At 39.0% G+C, this 15,489-nt stretch overlaps 1 pseudogene; it reads right to left on the reverse strand.

The window, feature by feature from the left end:
- Positions 1 to 12,368: 12,368 nt before the first annotated feature.
- LOC112470841 lies at positions 12,369 to 12,487 on the reverse strand (annotated as a pseudogene).
- Between the last annotated feature and the right edge of the window lie 3,002 nt (positions 12,488 to 15,489).

Below are 15,489 nucleotides of genomic sequence, written 5' to 3' on the forward strand. Positions count from 1 at the left end.
CCAGGGCACAGGGCCTCCAGCCCCGCCTCCGGCTCCGCCCCCGCCGCCGGGTCGAAGAGGCACGCGGTCCCCGGCTGCGCCTACAGCGGGAGGCCCAGTCACTAGACTCTGGCGGCGGGACTTCCGGCCGTCTAGCTCCCGCGAGAAGCCGGCCGCTGTGGGTATTTGTAATCCCATTCTCTTAAAATCAGCTGCAGAGCCCTTTAGTCTCTACACCTAACAGCTTTGAGTGATAGGGCAAATCCTCTCTTAGCTTCGTCATGTTTATAGCTAAGATTTAACGCGAGGACTTAGAATCAGACCTGGGTCAGTAGTCTCACCTTCCTCCTTTCCCAAGGGAATGTCATCTGGACTTGACTAAATCAGAGATTAAAATGCCTGTAAAGCTTTTCCACTGTGCTTGATTTGTAGTGAGCTGGTCCAGTTGCTGACTGCTTGTGTTTCTGTCGTGGGGGAAACTGCATGCATACCCCCTTAGTCTACCAAGAGGAAACTGGTTGTATTGGTGGAAAACTTCTACAGCAGGTGCTCCAATAACGCCTTTTCCTTCAGTTTGTTTGTTATAACATTGATGAGATGCCAAGAATTTAACTCTTGTTTATAGTAATTAGCCTAAGGTAAAATTGATTTCCTTATATATTATTTCCCTGCAGTTCCAAGAACCTATCCATGACATTACGTGAGGACTTACTATATAGAGTTCTCTTTTGAAACGAAGAAATCCTGTATTTGAATTAATCTTTAAGAATCAAAATTATTTCAAACTTAAAAATATTTATAACCTAATCCCACTTAATAACTTTACAAGAATCTGTCCTTTGTAAAGCCTCTAGTTTGCATTGCATCTTTAACTTTTTTGTCTGGCAACTTCAGTGTCTTTCTATCATCTTGGTAATTTTAGTGCAAAGGTACAAGAACATACAGCTTAACTTGAAAAATCACGGCAAGCTAACGGTTAAAGGCTTTGAAAACTAAGCAGGAGAAAAATGCGCAGACACAAACTATAGAAAAGTCATGCATTCTGGCTTCTGTTCTCCTCACTTGACCTTTGTTCTCATGTTAAAAGAAAACCACAGGCCCACAATGGAGTCACTTATGCTAGGCCACATCACCGAATGGGGGCTTAGTACTTAAGAGAATTGTAGTTTCGATTTCTAACTTCTTTTATTTCTGATTTTGAATGTACTAAATAATAATGAAATAGTGAAAAATCAATACCTACCGATAACTTCTGTTAACATTTTACTATATGTATCATTTTTTTCTGTATGTAGATTAAGAAAAATAGCATCATACAATAGACATTTTTAATACATATGATTTTTAGTAACATTTATCATATACAATTAACTTTTATCCATAAACGTAGGTCTATATCATAATTTTTAATATCTATCAAGTATTCCCTACTGAAATTTTGAGGATTATCTTTCTTGAAAAAGCAGGAACTCTGGCCCATCTATAAAGTCTAACCATAGATGAGTAAAGAAGAGGAAGATAAAATAGTAAAAGTAATTAGAGTGATTTAAAATGTGTTGTTTGAATATGTCTAGTGCTTGCTTTGGCTGCACATATACTAAAGTTGAATATGTCTGTTATGATTTGAAATTTCTTTAACATTATTTAGTTTCTTTAAAACTCCCATCTTCTTCCCAATAACACCAGATTCTCTTTGGGGATCCATATATCTCCAGAGAATTTGACTTCACTCGCCTTCAGAGGTGATATAACTCTGATGTAACTGAGAAAAATTTGGCTATCAGTATATTTCATCCCTTTGGACTCAGCAATTGAGTCAAGGTGGGCATTGGCTCTAAGGTACTTTGATACAATTATCTTAGGACTTTTGCCAAGAATGCTGAGGTTTTGTTTCCTGTTGGACAGGGGAAGATGCTGGCAGCATCCTGGGATCATAAGAGGAGCCAGTATTAGAGTGATGTACACACCAAGGAAGGCACGACAGAGAAGGAAATAAATGGATTCTTGATGACGAATTAAGTTGTAGAATCAAGCCTCACTTGAAGCCAGTCAGCCTTTGGATTTCTCTTTCTTGTGAGCCAATCAAATTTTTTTTCTTTTTTTGAATTTTTATGAGTTTATTTGAACCAAACTGATGACAATTGCAGGGAAGCAATATCTCAGTGGATTGAGAAAATGCTCTGGAGAATGGCAGTTTTGCAGCTTATATATTAGAATCAAAGGAGGAGATCTAAGGAAGGTTACGTGAACTCCACTGATGGTAGATTAAGGGGGCAAGAGAAAGCAAAGCAGGGAAATCTCTGGAATTGGATGAAAAGTGAAACAGAGAGACACATACTTCTTGGTGGGAACGGGATAGTTAATAATTAACATTTACAGCATATAGAGATGGTATGTGGGAAACAAAGTAACAATGAGGGATTCTGTGGTCTTGTGCTCTGGTGCAGTGATTGTGCCTGAGGGGTCTGGAAAAGGAGATTATTCTGACATTTCAAGATTTGTCGTCTTAGGTACAAAAAGACAATAGACAGTTCCACTTAAGGTAAAGATTGACCTTTGTCAAGGAAGCTCAGGCCTAGGACATGACTACCTACCGTGACTCGCTTTTAGTTAGGAATTTTTATATTCAGACCATCCTATCTGGTTACTTTCAGTCTCTGAGTTTGTAAGGCCTGCCTTTCAGGCCTCTCCTGAGAATATTAGGTTTAGTATGTGGCCTTTTTTCCATCTATAATTCTTTCTTTTGGTCATAAATCAATCTGAAAAATGAATTGATGACCAATCTCTTGGTTAGATAATGTGGTCCCATAATGAAAGAAAGCCTCATTCCTAGGAAGTCTTAGCATTGGCATTGGTCATGCTGAAATGGTGGGTCATTGGGGATGGGACAAGACCATAACCTTGGGTGGAAGGCAAGGCCAAATTTTTCTCAAAAGGGAAAGGCAGGTAAATGGGAGGCAGTCAGGTTTTATGGGCCTTCATTAAGAAAAAGTACTCTGGATCATTTCTAACCTATAAGCTATTATGATCAAAATTTTGCTTTCTGTCTCACTTCTCTGTATTTTGCATCTAGCATAACATTTACTTATGGTTTGAGGGTACAACTACACCTCTTTGCTTTTCACCATCTGATCATGAGATGGATCCCTATTTACTGTTAGTAGTGGTATTATTATTATTATTATTATTATTATTATTTATTATTATTATTTTAATATGGTCCATCTGCTTCTCATTGGAAGCACTCAAGTGTCGTTTATTATTAATCCAATTCCTGCTAGTCGTACTATTAGGAATTGTAACTTTAAGATTTAATTGAGCCAATCAATTTTATTTATTGTTTAAACAAGTTTGAGTTGGTTTTTTTGTCTCTTCAAATCAAATGGACAGAAAAAAATCCCAACAGTTATTATCTCTGAGTAGTAAAAATACATGCGATTTTTTTTTTCTGTATAGGAAAGTTCTACCAAAATATGTGTACTAATTTTATCAGGAAAAAGTCTGAAATAAGTCTTAAAATGTATATTTTGGCTATATAAAAATGGTGAACAATACCTAATAGTAAATATTTTTCTAAAACAAATTTAAAAGCCACTACTATGTATTAAACGAAGTAGGTATACAAAATCCACCTATAAAATAACACAATTTAAGAGCACTGCAATAGTGCAATATATGAACTCGTACTAGGCCAAGGCCTTGTTTTTATTAACTATTATATCCTTACCACTTATAATAGACCATTCCCTACATACGGTAGGTGTTCCATAAATGGTTCGTGAATGATTGAATAAAAAACATAATTGCCTATCAGCTATCCAGGATATTAAAGTGTACTGCTATTCAATGGGAGCTATTTGTTACAAGCAACTGTGGTATAGTTCTTTTATAGTACATGATTTATTTTTTTCCAAATTTTCACTTGGCCCAGGTTTATAGCCTTATTTAAATATTCTCCTAAATTATGCCTTCTTTTTGTTATTTTAAATGCTATAATTAAATAATTTAAAATAAAATAAAATTTTAGATAAAATAATTTAAAAGATAAAATTCTGAAAATTATCTTCTAATTTAATATGTATAATACTCTCCTTTCAATTTGCTATTAAAATATTCTAATGACATTTCCAGTTTGGTGAACATGTGGAAGCTATGGGAGAGTGGCACTCTTGGAGAGGGCATGGAAGCTCTGTACGCCTCCCCACATAGCTTGCCCAATGCATCTCTTCTATCTGGATATTCATCTGTATCCTTTTACATATCCTTTTATAATAAAGTGATCAATGTAAATACACACACACACACACACACACACGACTCGAATGTAGCTAAATAGGTAGAAGCTTTTGTCTGGGCCAGCACTTAAGCGGAAAAGCGATGAAGCCAGAATTAGATTATGAAACTGAAAGTTAAATGGAGGACTTTGATAAAATAGGGTACAGAAACCATATGGTAGAAGTGTGATGACTTTACTGGCCATCCATTTTGTTTCAGGATGGATTTGGATGGATTTAGCTTCTTGATACTTGGTGGTTTTGTTTTGACCACATTTTTTTTTTTTTGAAAGAGATTAGAGATCAGGAACACAAACGTGAAAAACAAACAAAATACTCCCATTTTTACTACTAGTTTGTTCACTTAAAAACGTACTCAGAAGGATGCACCCAAAAATGGCACAGATGATAGAGGCTTTGTTCATCCCTCTTGTGACCACATGAAAGTTGAGACGGAAACACAGAGCAAACAGCAAGCAAAGTCTCCTGGGATCTAGATGAACAGAAGCACTACAACAGGGAGAGAAGTAATTAATCAACCTGCAACAGTAGAAGGTAGGAGGAGGCAAAGATACAGGGCTGCCTGCCTGGTCTTGAGTGGCTGAGTGAGACAGAGGCTATGGCAGTGGCAGCTGGCAGCTGGCAGCTGCAGAGACCTCTTAAAGGGGCCATATCTGCAACCGGATTTTTGTGGTGATGGACTTGCTTGCTCTGAGCACCAGCACTTGGTCGGCTGCTCGGGCGGCACCAGAGACTTACAGGGGGCCACTGAGTTGTTGGAGTGAGGGCCAGAGGCGAGGCTTTCTCATGGGCAGAAGTGCTGGCAGTATTGCCATAGCTGAGACATCATCAAACTGGATAAGAGAGGTCACTCTGCCCAGAGGATTCCCTGAAACTCTGCCTCCCCCAACTTGTGGCACCACCCAAGCCACATCCAGGTGTATCCTCAGTGAATCCAGTGCTCCTTACTGAGCCAACCCCAAGACCCACACTGTTGGCAGCTGGCCTCAGTTTCTGGCATGACTTGTTGAGGCAACTATAAGCACAGCATCTGTGGATTGCTTGCCAAATCTTAACAGTTGGCCCTACAGGGGTAGAGGCTTAGGCTAAATTTGGTCTGCAGCTGAATCCCTCTCAGGACTGTGCCACTGGACACCTAATTCACAAATCCACACTAATAAGACTGGGACACTTAGGAGTTTTGCTTCATACATAGAAATAGACATGGAAAGGCAGCCAAAATGGGAAGACAAAGAAGCAGAAATCATATGACAGAACAGAACAGAGATCCAGATATAATGGAGTCAAGTAATCTAACAGGTGCAGAGTTCAAAACACTGGTTATAAAGATGCTCAATAAACTTTTGGTTAAATTCAGTGAGAACTTCAAAAACATAAAAATGGAAATGGAAATTATAGAAGTGAACCAGTCAGAAATGAAGGACACGTTATCTGGGATGAAGAGTATATTAGAGGAAATCGACAGTGTATAAGGAAGAGGATCTAACCACCAATACAGAGGTTGGGGAAGCCATGGGCACCTTATCAGAACGGCAAGAAAAAAGCCAAGGTGATAATAATTTAAGGAGCCTATGTGACAAAATTAAATGTAAAAACATCCAAGTCATAGGAGTACCTAAAGGGGAACAAGAAGTTGAAGAGCTGTTTGACGAAATAATGATGGAAAACTTCCCTAATCTGGTGAAGGAAATAGACATACAACCCCAGGAAGCTCAGAGAGTCCCCCAAAAGATGAACCCAAAGAAACCCACACCAAGACACATTATAATTAAAATGCAAAAGTTTAAATACAAGGAGAGAATCTTAAAAACAGCAAGAGAAAAGCAGTTAGTTACCTACAAAGGAGCACCCATAAGACTGGCAGTTGATTTTTCAAAAGAAACTATATAGGACTCAAGGGACAAAATATTCAAAGTGGTGAAAACCCAGAACATACAACCAAGAATTCTTTATTCAGCAAAGCTATCATTTAGAAGGACAGATAAAGAGCTTCCCAGACAAAAATAAGCTAAAGGAATTTATCAACACCAAACCAGTATTATAAGAAATGTTGGAGGGACTTCTTTAAGAAGAAAAAACATTTATCAAAAACAGGAATAAAGAATGGTAATAACTACATTCCTATCAACTAGTACCTCAAATGGAAAAGAATTAAATGCTCCAACCAAAAGATAGAGTGGCTGAATGGATAAGAAAATATGACCCCTACATGTTACCTACAAGAGACTCACGTCAGATTAAAAGACACACACAGACTAAAAGCAAGGGGATGGAGAAAGATATTGCCTTGATGGACCTAGAGGGTATTGTGCTGAATGAAGTTAGTCAGATAGAGAAAGACAAATATCACATGATTTCATGTACATGTGGAATCAAAAGAACAAAACAACAACAAAAACAGAAACAAACTCGTAGAGAATATTTTGAGGGCTACTAAATGGGAGGCGGGTTGGGGGATGATGAGAAAGGGCAAAGAGATTAAGAAGTACAAATGGATAATGTAATAAATATGTAGGGGGAAGAGGGGTACTAGATTTACTGAGGTGATCACTTTGTGAGTTATATAGTTCTCTAATCACTATGCTGTACAACTGAAACTAATATATGATTGTGTGCCACCTATTATTGAAAAAACTCATTGAATTGTACAATATAAATACAAGCAACTAATTATCTATTATATTTCAACAAAGCCAAGGGGAGAAAAAAAGAGGAAAAAATGTGCTCAGAGACAAGTTTATGTAATAGGCAATCTTTAAACAAAGAATCTTATAAAATGTGTAGAGCATTTTGTAATTTGAATAATCTCTAAGATGAAAAGCTCTAAAACTAACCAACTTTGTAAAATATAGAGGAAATAGAGAAAACCTCAGATTTAATTTTGACTTTGGAGTAAGAAGGTCTTTAGTTGATTCTAGTTAAAATATGATTGAAACTTTTGAGTAAATAACTAGTTCAAAAAAGGTTATCACATCCTCAGCACAACAATTAAGCACAGACCTCAGAAGCATTCTTCCAGTAGAGTATTTCAGGAATTCCAGTCTCCTCCTTGAAGGGACAAGTGCTCTGTGTTGATTGCTATAGGATCTTCAGTGCCTGGAACATTGCTTGTCACATAGTAGGTACTTGATAAATATTTGTTGACCTACTAACTCTTGGAATGCCAGCTACACAAGTTTGTGAAGTTTCTGTATTTAGAGAATCACTTAAAATGGAAACACCTGCTTTTTCTTGTTCTGCTTCTTTCAGCTACCAACAAAAGTATCTGACAGAGAAGTATCAGAACACTAATCTCTAGCAGCAGAGGTATCAGAACACTAATCTCTAGCAGCAGATTGTTTTTGTGACTGACAATGGGTGAAACAGAATAAATCATGGGGAATCATCATTGGTTTTGACATAGACCAAATATGACAAATGATGTCCTAATAATTAATTCTACAACTATTGAAATGCTCCCAGAATTCCAAAAGTTATTTAGGCCTTCCATTTACCCCAATTTCTATGGAGGCTTTCCCTAAAACATTCCAAAAAGTTGAATCAGGAAAGAGAACTTAAGACCTCTTAAATACAAGAGTGTTAGTCAGAAAGAAGACTGGATTCTAGTTTTGGAGATGGTTGTTGTAGTACATAATTTTTAAAAATATAGCTACCAGGGCCCCAGCCAGACTTACTAAATCAATATCATGGAGATTGGGTCCAAGGTCTGTATTTTTTTCCCAGATTCTGCAGATAATTCTAATGCAAATTCTTAGTTAAGAGCTGCTCTAGGGAATAAACTAGAAATTATACATCTGTTTCAAGGGCAGGCAGGAATATTTGCCTTAGAGGAGGGCAATTTTTCTAGAGTCTCAGTGCACTACGGGGAGAAATGTGTTATAGAAAAAAGGGCAGGCGAAGTCTGGCAACTTCCTTCAGAAAACTATTTAAATAGCTGTTTTCCTATTAGAAAGTTGTTCCTCATGCAAAACTCATTTCTTTTCGGTTTGTCCTTTGGAGAAAAGCAAACAAAACAAAACTGATCACTGTCTTCGTTTCTTGTATATATACATCATGTCTTCACTATAGTGGCAAATCCCAGTCAGAAAGTTCATATTATGGGTGAAACTGGATGAAGTAATTTTCTGGCACATTCAATAACTAAGCCAATACATTTGCCGTATTGTGGATTATGTAGCAAAACTCCACTGCAGTCATTTCACCATCTCTTAAAGCTTCTGTCTTTGAGAAGCAATCATCATTCTTCTTTCCTCAGAGATGTTGTTTTCTAATATATGACATTTTACTAATCTTTTTCTTTATAGTTTTTACACTTGGTGTCTTTAAAAAATAATCCTTTCCTGCATCGAGATCATGATGATATTGACCTACGTTTTTTTTCTAAAAGTTAAATGTCTTTTAAAATTGTTACTTTGTACCATTTTTCAAATTCTCATGTGTTATTGGAGCCCCATTCTAGATTCAGAGTGTAGAAAGTTCTTACCCAACACAGAGAAGAATACTTCTGTAGCTCCTTCTACGGAGTCAAGATAAAAAATTCTCAATACAGAATAAAATAAAATAGAAATGTACAAATAGATACGAATCTATGAAGTATGATCAAAGAAGATAGCAGAGCAGTATCAACTAATGGAAATATAAATTATTTTAAAGTCAATATGTATTTCCTCTAGAGAAACTGAAGCAATGAGACCTTAAGGCTTGAAAAGAGTAAGCAACTGCAGGATGTGTGTACTAATGGCTCGTAATCACGCTGTGAGTATGCTTATCACATGTTTGTCACATGTCTGGGAGGGATATACTTATTATATGTTTGTCAAATGTCTAGCAGGACCTTTAAGATGCTCTTGAGCAAAAGTCACTTTACAGCTCCATATCATGTCTAATAAAAAAAAAAACAACCACTTCGAAGAAAATAACCTTTTGATAAAATTCCTGGAAGGTGTCCCATCTCTGAACCCCTGCTCTGGCCTCCCATACCCAACTCCTTCCTCGGATCCTTGGCTCAACTTTGGAACTGGTTGTTTGATCTGGGGCTCCAGCTGCACTGCATTATGAATGTCTGTTATCTACCGTCTTCTGTCTGCCTCGAGGAGTGCAGTCTGCCTCAAAGAGTGCATCAGACACCCAGCTGTGCCTACCTGTGATTGACTCGGCTCATTTGTACACTCTGCTCTGTCTAATCAGAATCATAGGACCTCCATGTAGGATCCTTAATACCATCTCAAGATGATGACAATAAGCTCTCAGCCATAGTGGAGACAATTACTTGCACTTGCAACACCAAACCGTTAGGATACTCTCCACATACTCAAAAGGTCTAGTTGATAATTATCCCAGCAAAGGAAGCATTTCTATCAAAATAAAATAATCTATTTTCAAAGGCGTGAATTGTGTTAGGCTACCCTGGGCTGAATAGTACCACCCACTGTGGAAATACCTGTTTTCCTCCCACCAAGTAAATCTGATAGTTGGGTGGCATGAGTGATGATTCTGGTTCACCGGTTTCCCTACTCTCTACTATAAGATTACTGCTGTCACTGTAAATTTATCTTGGATAGAGTGGGCCTCTGAAAGTGAGGCAGAACCAATAGGTTTAGTTTACCTGTTTTGGCCAGACCTTACCTTAATCACTATTTTGTGTACTTTTCTCCAAGTCTGCCTTCTCAGTAGAAAGGCACAGCTTGACGTTCTATTTCTGCCACTTCCAAATTCTTTCTGCCCTGGATAGCCCCCAAATCTGAGGCTCTGACATCTTGGATCCCCCAAATCACCTTCTCTCCTACAGTCATTGCCTATGGGCTCTCATCTGTGCCGTGTAGTTTCCCTATTGGTTAACATTCTAAACAAAAGCAGGGTTTTTGCCTGAGGAGCTCATCTGTCACCAGCAGCCTAGTAGGCTCTGCTTAGCTTAGCTTCAAGAATTGTAGGCATGGAATTCTCTTCCATCTTCTTAATAGTCCCAGGTGAGCTATTACCACTCTCAGTGTCCCCCTTCTGCTGGCGAACCTCAACTCCACCAACCCCTGAATTAGTTTCTCTGTGAGCCCCATAAGTATTCCAGTCACTTAGAGTTTATAGCTTATAGTAGTCTATATGTAAGTGTGTCATAGTTCATTGAATTTTCTAATGGGAAGTTCAGTAAATTCCAATTTCTTCCTCATAAAAAGATAGAATATCTTCTTTATTTTTTTAGTAGTTGCCATTAAATTGTTAACATATATTTAAATAATTTTTCACTTCTCAATTACAATTGACAAACAGTATTATATTAGTTTCAAGTATACAACACAGTGAATAGATATTTATACGACTTTTGAAGTGATCATCCTGATAAGTCTAGTACCCATCTGACTCCATGCATAGTTATTACAATATTATTGACTATATACACTATGATGTACTTTACTTCCGAATGACAGTTTTTATAACTGGCAATTAGTACATATTAATCCCTTCCCCATTTTCACCCATCCCCTCAACACTGCCTCCCATCAAAGTGCTCTCTGTATCTATGACATTCTTCTGTTTTGTTTGTTCGTTTTTTTTAGAATCCTACAGTATTTTTCTTTTTCTGTCTGACTTCTTTCACTTAGCATAATACCTCTAGGTTTATCCGTGTTGTCACAAATGGCAAGATTTTACTCTTTTTTACGGCTGAGGAATATTCCATTGTTTATATGTACCACTTCTTCTTTACCTGTTCATCTACTAGTGGATACTTAGGTTGCTTCCATATCTTGTCTATTCTAAATAATGCTGCAGTGAGCATAGGGATGTATATGTCTTTTTGAATTAGTGTTTTGGATTTCTTCAAATAAATACCCAGGATTAGAATCGCTGGGTCCTTCTTTGTCTCTTGTTATAGCTGTTGTTTTAAAGTCTGTTTTGTCTGATATAAGTATTGCTACCCCAGTTATTTTTTCAGGTCCTTTCGCATGAGACAGCTTTTCCATCCCTTTATTTTCAGTCTCTGTGTGTCTTTTGATCTGAAATGAGTCTCTTGTAGGCAGCATATGTAAAAGTCTTGGGTTTTTTTTAAATCTATTCAGCTACTCTATGTCTTTTGATTGAAGTATTTAACCCATTTACATTTAAATAATTGTCAATAGGTATGTAGTTATTGATATTTTATTATTTGCATTTTTTATTTTTCTTCCTCTTTCTCTTCTTCTTCTCCTCCTCCTCCTCCTCCTCCTTTTCATCTTCCTCTCCCCTCCCTTTCCCCCTCCTGTCCCTTTAACATTTGATTCTAAATGATAGCTTTGCTGGGTAGAGTATCTTGGTTGTAGGTCTTTGCTTTTCATCACTTTGAATATTTCATGCCAATCCTCTCTGGTCTGCAGTTTCTATTGAAAAACCAGCTGACAGTCTTTTGGGAGTTCCCTTATAGGTAAATGATTGTTTTTCTTTTCTCTCTTTGTCTTTAACTTTTGGCATTTTAAGTATGATGTGGCTTAGTGTGGGCCTCTTTGGGTTCATCTCGTTTGCAACTCTCTGTGCTTCCAGGGCTATGTCTATTTTCTTCACCAGGTTAGGGAAGTTTTCTGTCATTTCTTCAAATAGGTTTTCAATTCCTTGCTCTCTCTCTTACACTCTTACCCCTACAATGCAAATATTGGTACACTTGATGTTGTTCCAAAGGCCCCTAAACTATCCTCATTTTTTAAAATTCTTTTTTCTTTTTGCTGTTCTGATTGAGTATTTTATCCTACCTTGTCTTACAAATCTCTGATACAGTCCTCTGCTTCATCTAATGTATTGTCGAGTCCCTCTAATGTGTTCTTCATTTCTGTTTTTTTTTTTATGTTTTCTATCTCCATTTTTCTGTTTCCTATCTCTTTAAGTTCTCACTGAGTTCGTCTACTTTTCCCCTAAGTTCACTGAGCATCCTTATAACCAATGTTTTGAACTCATATCTGGTAGATTGCTTGTCCCATTTTGTTTAGTTCTTTTTCTGGAGTTTTGTTCTGTTCTTTCCTTTGGGTTGTGTTTTTTTGTCTCCTCATTTTAGCTTACTCCCTGTGTTTGTTTTTATGTATTAGGTAAATCTACGTATCCAGGTGTTTTTTTTTTGTTTTTGTTTTTTTTAAATGCCTATAGCACCTGGTATTCCGAGGTGTTCTCCCTTCCAAATACTAACCAGGCCCGACCCTGCTTAGCTTCTGAGATCAGACAAGATTGAGCATGTTCAGGGTGGCATGGCTGTAGACTACATATCCTGTTTTTTGTAGAGTGGCCATATATAGTAGATATCCTATAGAGCCCAGTGGCACAGTCTCCCTGGTCACCTGAGCTGGGTACTTCCAGTATATCACTTAATTCTCCCTTCCAAATACTAACCAGACCCGACCCTGCTTAGCTTCTGAGATCAGACAAGATTGAGCATGTTCAGGGTGGCATGGCTGTAGACTACATATCCTGTTTTTTGTAGAGTGGCCATATATAGTAGATATCCTATAGAGCCCAGTGGCACAGTCTCCCTGGTCACCTGAGCTGGGTACTTCCAGTATATCACTTATGTGGGTTGCGTGTGCCCTCTGTTGTAGTTAAGCCTTGGTTGCTGTTGGAAGGTCAGTTGGATCATTGACCCTCAGGCTGATTGGCTGTGAGGAATGGCTGTGACTACAGCAGAAGAGCTGTGTGCAGGGGCTGACCCTTCCCCCTTGAGAAGGATTGACTTTAGTGGGGCTCTGGTGCCTGCCTACTCTGCCCTTTGGGTGTGTCATTTGTAGAGATGGTTGGGTGGTGCTCTGGTGTACTCTTTAGCTGGCCAAGGGTGTTGGTTCTGAGGCCTCTTGAGAGGGGCTCCGGTAAAGGCAAGGTAAGCCACTGCCTGTATCCATCTGGGGGCCACTTGTATGAGCTACAAAGTGATCTGTAGATGGTCACCACTTGTGCTGGGCTTGAAGGCACCTGGGAGAGGCTAAACTGCAAACCAAGGTTGATAGCCCCTAGTACCAGGCTTGGGGTTACTTACCAAGAGGTAGCGGGCATGCCCAGGCCAGATGCTGCTTGTTTGGGGTTTGTGAGTCTTTGAGAGATTTTAGGAAGTGTCTTTAGCTTAAACCAAGATAGGCTATTTGTATGGAAAAGCCACCGGAAGCAGCTTGGGTGAGCCTGAAAGTTGGGCCCGGCAGGTCTCAGGGAATCACCCAGGCTGGGGTGATGGAAACTCATACTTGGTGCCTGCCTGCACCTGAAGGGTGCATTGCGGGAGGACTCAATAAAGGAACAATAACGTCTTCCAACACTTCTGTCTGGAAGAAAGCTGTCTTTCCAGCCCTCACCCTGAAGCCAAACAATTCCATTCCTCCCTGTATGCCACTTGTGCTTTTTGAGCTACTGCCCCAGTCCTGGAGCTTAGAGCAAGTGAGTCCATCAGTGAATAAATCTATGTGTGAACCCTTTAAGAGGAACACTTGGGACTCCAGCAGCCCTCCGTCTCTCTCAGCCACAGTCACAGCTAGTTTTCACAGCCAGAAGTTATGTGGAATTCTCTTCCCAGCACTGGAGCCCTGTCTGGGACCTTTCACTCCTCAAGGGAGGACCTCTACAGCCACAATTTCCTCCTGTTTCTTAACCACCACACCAAGGGTGTGGGGGCTTGTCTCTTCTGTGTCCCTTCTGTGTCCCTCCTATGAGTCTTTGTGTGGCTTCTTCTGTATGTCCTTATTTATAGGACTTGTCTTCGGGTGGTTCTCAATGATGGTTGTTCTGTTGTTTAGTTGTAATTTTAATGTGTTCATGGGAGGAGGCAAGCATAGCATTTACCTACTCTGCCATCTTGACCAGAAGTTGTTAACATATATGTAACTAAACTTAAAAAACAGACAAAAATACCCCAAAGCTTGAAATTAATCTCTGGCCACCTCCTATCAAAGAAAAGGAATTTAATATACTACTGAATACAGCTTACCCCCACCTTTCATCCTAATATTTTCCTTGTTAGTATTGCCTAGAAAAACACAAAATAATATCAATTTATTTGTCTAAAAACACATTACCCACACATTATTACTAATTTCTGTACTCTCTAGTCTTTCTTGAATTTGACTCCTCCCAACCTGGGCCCTGGAAGTGGCAAGTACATGCACAGACTCCAAAGCCAGACTACCTGGATCAGACCCTGCTTGGGGTTTTCTGAGTTTCCTGGATCTGTGTCTGACATTAATGGGGGAAATCTTAGTCATTATTGTTTCAAATATTTCTTCTGTTCTTTTCTTTCTTCTAGTATTCCCATTTTGCATATATTACACATTTTGTAGTTGTATCACAGTTCTTAGATATTTTGTTTTTATCAGTCATCCCCCCCCGCCCGCCCCCCGCCCCCCGCTTGGCTTCTCCATTTTGGAGGTTTCTATTGAGATATCCTCAAGATCAGAGATTTTTTTTTTCAGTTGGGTCCAGTATAATAAGTCTATCAAAAGCATTCTTCATTTCTGTTATAGTCTTTTTTTATTTCTAGCATTTCTTTTTGGTTCTTTCTTAGAATTTTCATCACTCTCTATATATTGTCTCTGTCCTTGCATGCTGCCTACTTTATTCAGTAAAGCCCTTAGTATATTAATAATCATTTTTAATTCCCAGTCTGATAATTCCAACATCCCTGCCATATCTGAGTCTGGTTCCGAGATTTGTTCTTCCACCTGTGCTTTTGCCTTTTAGTGTGTATTGTAATTTTTTCTTGGTAGCTGAGCATGATATAGTGGCTAAAAGGAATTGCTGTAAATAGGCCTTTGGTAATGTGATGGTAAGGTAGAGGGGAAGGAAAGTGTTCTTTAAGTCCTAAGAGTAGGGCTCAGTCTTTTGGTGTGTCTGGGTCTCTGGACTGTGAACTTCACAAGGGCTTCTCAGTCCCCTGTTCCCCATCACTTTAGCTGGGACAGAATGGCTAGAAGGAGCTGGAAGTGTTTCCTTTGCCCAGGCCAGTTGGGCTCTGATAAAACTCCAATAGGTGAGGCTTCGGTTAAAGTTTTTCTTGAAGGAAAACTTTATTAAAAAGAACAGAATGCTCTAGCATAGCAGTCCCCCAACCTTTTCAGCACCAGGGACTGGTGCTCCTATGAGAATCTAATGCCTGATGATCTGAGGTGGAGCTGAGGTGGTGATACTGGCGCTGGGGAGCAGCTCAAATACAGATGAAGCTTCGCTCGCTCTCCTGCTGCTCACCGCCTGCTGTGTGGCCCGGTTCCTAACAGGCTACGGAGGAACC

Source organism: Pteropus alecto, unplaced genomic scaffold (assembly GCF_000325575.1).
Source record: "Pteropus alecto unplaced genomic scaffold, ASM32557v1 scaffold3, whole genome shotgun sequence".
In the NCBI taxonomy this organism is placed as follows: domain Eukaryota; kingdom Metazoa; phylum Chordata; class Mammalia; order Chiroptera; family Pteropodidae; genus Pteropus; species Pteropus alecto.